Raw genomic sequence first — 6,635 nt, 5'->3', positions numbered from 1 at the left:
CCATACATGACCACTGGAAAAACCATAGCCTTGATTAGACGAACATTTGTTGACAAAGTAATGTCTCTGCTTTTGAATATGCTATCTAGATTGGTCATAACTTTCCTTCCAAGGAGTAAGCGTCTTTTAATTTCATGGCTGCAGTCACCACCTGCAGTGATTTTGGAGCCTAGAAAAATAAAGTCTGACACTGTTTCCACTGTTTCCTCATCTATTTCCCATGAAGTGATGGGGCCGGATGCCATGACCTTCTTTTTCTGAATGTTGAGCTTTAAGGCAACTTTTTCATTCTCCACTTTCACTTTCATCAAGAGGCTTTTGAGTTCCTCTTCACTTTCTGCCATAAGGGTGGTGTCATCTGCATATCTGAGGTTATTGATATTTCTCCCAGCAATCTTGATTTCAGCTTGTGCTTCTTCCAGCCCAGCGTTTCTCATGATGTACTCTGCATATAAGTTAAATAAGCAGGGTGACAATATATAGCCTTGACGTACTCCTTTTCCTATTTGGAACCAGTCTGTTGTTCCATGTCCACTTCTAACTGTTGTTTCCTGACCTGCATACATATTTCTCAAGAGGCAGATCAGGTGGTCTGGTATTCCCATCTCTTTCAGAATTTTCCACAGTTGATTGTGATCCACACAGTCAAAGGCTTTGGCATAGTCAATAAAGCAGAAATAGATGCTTTTCTGGAACTCTCTTGCTTTTTCAATGATCCAGCAGATGTTGGCAATTTGATCTCTGGTTCCTCTGCCTTTTCTAAAACCACTTGAACATCTGGAAGTTCACGGTTCACATATTGCTGAAGCCTGGCTTGGAGAATTTTGAGCATTACTTTACTAGTGTGTGAGATGAGTGCAATTTTGTGGTAGTTTGAGCATTCTTTGGCATTGCCTTTCTTTGGGATCAGAATGAAAACTGACCTTTTCCAGTCCTGTGGCCACGGCTGAGTTTTCCAAATGTGCTGGCATATTGAGTGCAGCACTTTCACAGCATCATACCTTGCTAATTACAGGAGAACATCATTCCCCACCCACCCCCTGCCCCCCCCACCCCACCCCACAACCTTATTCCCTACACACTTTTTCTGAAATTTAAGAAAAAGTAGAGAACATAATATGGCAACTACCTAGTATCTTTTATAAAGAGTTGATCATTGCTTAAATTCTGTCTCATTTGCATGAAATATTTAAAATAAAATGTTAATATCTTGGATCCTCACTTTCAACCTCATTTACTATCCCCTTCTCCACTCCCAGCCCCAAGAATGAATCTCTACTATAAGTTTCGTGTTTTCCTTCTGGCCCATTTCCATACAGCTCAAAGACCTTTCTGGGATTAGAAAGTTTCATTCTTTTTTCTGCTTCCTTCTAGTGACTTTGGGAACCCCACGCCTTAGAGAAGGTCAGTGACCTCTGCCTGCCCTCTGCGCTTTGCCCACCCCCACCCCCTGCCCACCATGGTGTGTGACGTTGGTGCCAAGGGGCAAGTTCAGCCGGAGTGATGTTCTTGGTAGAGCTGAAGTAGTCCACCACAGCTACAGCAGACAAAGCTCTTTGTTCTCGACTCATGCTGCTAATCGTTCAATTCCAAGGACAACCAGGAACATCGCATTTTGTTTCCAGAGCTGCATGATATCTTGGTATGACGCCATCTAGTGTTCCAAACTTTGCTAGCAAAAGAAATGAAGCATCACCTCAAATAAAACAAAAAGACCTCAAACTAGGGGTGGGGGGCAGATATTATTACTAAACTACCTTAAAAGCAAAGCTTGAGTTTTCTTTTTCTTTTTTTATCACCATGGCAGGAGGAAGCACGGGTGTCCCACTTGCATATCCTGACCCTCACCCCTTTGGTGCAGAGGGGCCAGGCCACCAGCTACCAGCACCTGCCCAGCAGGGGAGGCTGAAGTGATGGGAAATCAGTGCCCCCTGGAAAAAGCCCTCAACAATAACTGCTAAGAATTGATACATAAATGCCTTAGCTCCGTCTCTCAGGTAGGATAACAGAAAGGCATGTGTCCAGCACTCCCAGAGTTTTCCAGTGAAATGCAGCTCTATCTGCCAGAGTGCTGGCTGGCCAGAGTGTGCATGCTTTACCAGCTGCTTTCTTCTGGGTCTCAATCCCCTATGCTCCCACTAGCATTTCCTTCACTTCTCAAGTAACCAAGTAAACCATTTCCCTAGGTATCTGTGTCTCAGTGTCTCCCAAATTGAGAAAACTCCTCTGTGGTTGATTGCAAAGTGGCTCCAAACTACTCCCTCCTCTCTGTCTTTACCATGTAATGTTGCAGCTCCTCCCATGAAGCAGTGGGCTGGTCTTGGGTCTGACTTTGGCCACTAGAATATGATGGAAGTGATGGCATGCCAGTTCCAAGCCTCGGCTTCAAGAAAATATATAGGATGACTGAAGGGAACATACTCCATAGCACAGGGAACTCTACCTAATGCACTGTGGGGTGCCAGATGGGGGAGAGATCCAAAAGGGAAGGGATATATGTATACGCACTTTGCTGTGCAGTAGAAGTTAACACAACATCGTAAAGTAACTACACTCCAATAAAAATTGATTAAGAAAAAGGAATATACAGGACCACTTTTTTCCTCAAATATCATGAGTGGTTTGTCACTAACAGAAACTGATTTAAGTCCATATCTGAGACCCTCCCTTGTATGCATTTCCTTGAATAAGAGTATTATTTACCTTAAGGAAAACCATCTTCTCTGGAACAGAGAGGTTAAACAACCTTTTCAGGGTTGCCCAGCAGAATGTGAATGCAGTAGCTGTCAGAGTCCTGGTTTATTTCTTTGCTCCAGGGCCTCTGTGCTGAGTTACCTTGTCTGGGTTTGCCTGCTGGCTGCTGCATTTTCTCCCCACCACGGCTGCCAGTGCGCCTGCTGGTTTTTTCCAAAGCCCTCTTTTCAAAGAGCTGTGAGGTAGGAGGCGCCTGCGTTTTCACAGATTGTGCCAATGACATATGTGTCTACTAGGGATTCAAGTGCTTACAAAACCAGCCTGAGATGCAGAGCTCACGAAAACCACTGCAATTGCTGGATGCTGGAAAATTTATGGAGCTGCAGAGCCAGCAGGATGCAGAGTAAACAGCACTGAATAGAGTAAGTCTAGCTGTGGCATCCTGACCTTGCCTCTGGTCTCTGAAGTTATTCTCAACCCTAAGAAGCCAGGATTCAAGGACGAAGCATGGCTTCACGCAAATGCAGAGCCAAAAAGCATGAGGTTAATCGTCTAACTGAAGGAAGTTCTTGTAGGCTAGGGCAGTGGTTCTCAAAGTAGGATCCTTTTACCAGCGTCACCTGGGAACTTGTTAGAAAATTCTTGGGCCCCATTCCAGACCCTCTGAATCAGAATTTTGGGGGATGGGGCACCATCAGTCTGTTTTATTAAGCCCTCCAGGTGATTTGAATGCAGGCTTAAGTTTGAGAATTACTGATTTAGGGGCATGTTATTACAAAGGTGGCTCATGGCATTGGCATCCGTTGGGAGCTGCTTAGAGAGGCAGAAACTGCACTTAACAAGACCCCCAGATAAAAAGTACACCTCAAAGTTGAGAAGCTCTGGGTATACATTTCTAGTCTCAAACCTTGAAGTTTGTGATTCACTGGGTCTGGGGTGAGGCCTGCCAACTTATATTTCTAAAAAGCTCCCAAGTATTGCTGATGCTCGGAGAAGGCAATGGCACCCCACTCCAGTACTCTTGCCTGGAAAATCCCATGGACGGAGGGGCCTGGAGGGCTGCAGTCCATGGGGTCGCTGGGAGTCGGACATGACTGAGCGACTTCACTTTATTTTTTCACTTTCATGCATTGGAGAAGGAAATGGCAACCCACTCCAGTGTTCTTGCCTGGAGAGTCCCAGGGATGGTGGAGCCTGGTGGGCTGCCGTCTATGGGGTCGCACAGAGTCGGACATGACTGAAGCGACTTAGCAGCAGCAGCAGCATTGCTGATGCTGTGGTTTTGGGGGCCACACTTTGAGTATCAAGATTCTAGTCCTCAGGCCAGGCTTAGAATCTGGGTCATGGGAGGGTTTCAAGGCAATCAAAGTTTGAGCCATTCTGGACAGACATGCAGGGTGCACATCGCTCAACTCCAGAGACGCCATTCACACAGACTGAGTCAAGGACCTGAAACCCTCAGCTAAGTAAGATAAGAGGCAGGGTAGAATAAAGAGTGAAGTTTACAGTTAGAAGTGGATTTGAATCGTAACCTTGCCTCTAACGTAGTATGATCTTGGGAAAATTATTTAAGTCTGTGTTTCAGTGTCCTTATCTGTAAAATGGAGATGGTCATACCTGCCCCACTAGATGAGATATTCAATGGTCAGCACACAGAACAAGTGCAGCAAATATTCGTTTGCTCTCAGCCAAGGGAATAGCAGTGTCATCAGATGCACTGTCTCCTTCTCCTCCTCCAGTCTCCTCCCAGGCAGGGGCCTAATAGCCTGCTTCAGGCTGAAGGCCAGGTAAGCGTGATGGGCTTTTCTTTAGCACTCCCAGGGGTCAGATGAAGGTGATACAAGAATAATGCAGGCTATTTATATTAGGAACACTTCTCATGGGTTTGTAAAAATCGATTCATAAAAATGACCAATGTAGCCAATTTCAAACCACACCCAGGTTTCACCAATCTACCAAAGTCAAAAGAGACAGCAGCATCTCTGGTCCTGACAAGGCTCTCTGTGTTGCCCCTGGTGCCTGGAGTCACACAGAGGCTTTGTGGGGGCACCTTGGCAGGGAAGTCTGCCCTCCTCCACTTAAAGCACACAGTTGGGCCCCTCCCATGTGTTGCTGGTGTTGATTTTGAGAAGAAGACACTCAGGGGTTCTCCAAAACAAATTAAAGACCAAATTAAAGTATGTCTTTGGGGCAAATGGAAAGTCATTTGGGGTACAGAGCAGACTGCAAAATGCCATCAAAGCTTTAAAACCCAAACCGACCAGGGCTGGTAAGAGGCCAGATGAACCTTCATGGTTTTAGAAAATAGACATCCTTAAATTTGCTTTTTTGCACTTTCAGAGAATCAGAGGAAAAGGATAAGTGCTTTTTCTTTTTTTGTTTTTAATTTCAGGGCTTGTTTTAATTTTAGTAGGGGATGGAAGGACTGCTGAGTTTAGGCAAGAATTCAGCCTGAGATAGCCACTAGAGGGCGTCAGAGATTCAGGAAAGCTCCTATTTCCAAAAGAGGCCCCAGAAGCTGAAAAGGTCTGATCTGAGTCGGGTGTCTGGGGGAAAGTGGGTTCCTTAAAACCTTTTAGGCAGGTGCTTACCGAAAGGAAGTATCCAGGTCCATAGGGACGCTAGATAATTAAACAATGTATTTACTGTATTTTTTCTGAATGCAAGCCACTTGTCCTTGGTGTGAAAGTACAGATAAGGGTGTAGGACTTCTAATGAGTCTGTAACTGAAAAGGGCTCGGGGGGGGGTGGTATCAAGGACAAGCTTGGAAGTTGTGGGCCGTCATACCCCATTATTTCTATGTGCTGCCCCAATAAACTTAAAATCAAAATAAAAACAGCATGTTTGCTAGGCAAATACAGTAAGGTCTTCAAGTTTTGCAAACTTTCAAAGATGTGAACATGCATGCCAGCCTCTGTATGCCAGTTGTTGTACTGTACTGCTGTACTTTTCAAGGTACTATGAGATTAAAAATGTTTTCTTTATTTTTTGTATCTGTTTATTTTCTACATATTATTTGTGTGAAAAGAATTATAAACTTATCACAGTACAGTACAGTACTTTATAGTCAATTGTGTTAGCTGGGTTCCTTAGGCTAACTCTGTTGGACTTAAGAACAAATTGGACTTAGGAACATGCTCTCAGAACAAAAATAGGGGACTTACTGTAGAGTTTTGAGCAAAGTTCCAGATTGTCATCCACAGAACTGTGGTGCTGGAGAAGACTTTTGAGAGTCCCTTGGACTGCAAGGAGATCAAACCAGTCAATCCTAAAGGAAGTCAACCCTTAATATTCATTGGAAGGACTGGGGCTGAAACTGAAGCTCCAATACTTCAGTCACCTAATGTGAAGAGCTGACTAACTGGAAAAGACTCTGATGCGGGGAAAGATTGAGGGCAGGAGGAGAAGGGGATGACAGAGGATGAGATGGTTGGATGGCATCACTGACTCGATGGACATGAGCCTGAGCAAACTCCAGGGGATAGTGAGGGACAGGGAAGCCTGGTGTGCTGCAGTCCATGGGGTCGCAAAGTGTCGGACACAACTTAACAACTGAACAACAAGAAGAATGTCTTGATTGGAGCTTTGCAGTGTGTGCTGAAGCGGGAGTAAAGCTAACTCTCTATTGTTGCTCAAAAGGCCCTTAAAGTCTACAGTAAGACAGAACACCATAGAACTTAGCAATTCACCTTTTCTGGGGAGATCTATAACAGGAGGGGGGATTCCAGTAGGGGGACATGCTAGAAAATGGCCTACAAAGTATGGTCCCGCCAAGGAGTTCCTGGTCCCGGGAAGCAGTGGGGCAGAGTGGGCGCCTCTCGGTCCACCAGCCTCTGGGTGGAAGCGATTCCTCAGCCCTGCCCTGCTGCAGCCTCTGCAGTAGTTTGGCTGTCTGACAGTATTCCCTACCCCTCCCGCGCTCGCTCCCTCCCCAGCGCAA

General features: G+C 45.4%; 1 long non-coding RNA gene across 1 annotated transcript; it reads left to right on the top strand.

The window, feature by feature from the left end:
• Positions 1-1,271: 1,271 nt before the first annotated feature.
• Positions 1,272-5,679, top strand: LOC133258903 (uncharacterized). Its single transcript, XR_009740193.1, has 2 exons — positions 1,272-1,642; positions 1,808-5,679. It is a non-coding gene; the product is annotated as an uncharacterized LOC133258903 (long non-coding RNA).
• Positions 5,680-6,635: the final 956 nt, after the last annotated feature.

Source organism: Bos javanicus, chromosome 13 (assembly GCF_032452875.1).
Source record: "Bos javanicus breed banteng chromosome 13, ARS-OSU_banteng_1.0, whole genome shotgun sequence".
NCBI classification, from domain to species: domain Eukaryota; kingdom Metazoa; phylum Chordata; class Mammalia; order Artiodactyla; family Bovidae; genus Bos; species Bos javanicus.
Note: the sequence above shows the minus strand (reverse complement) of the source record. Positions and strands in the feature narration are given on the sequence as shown.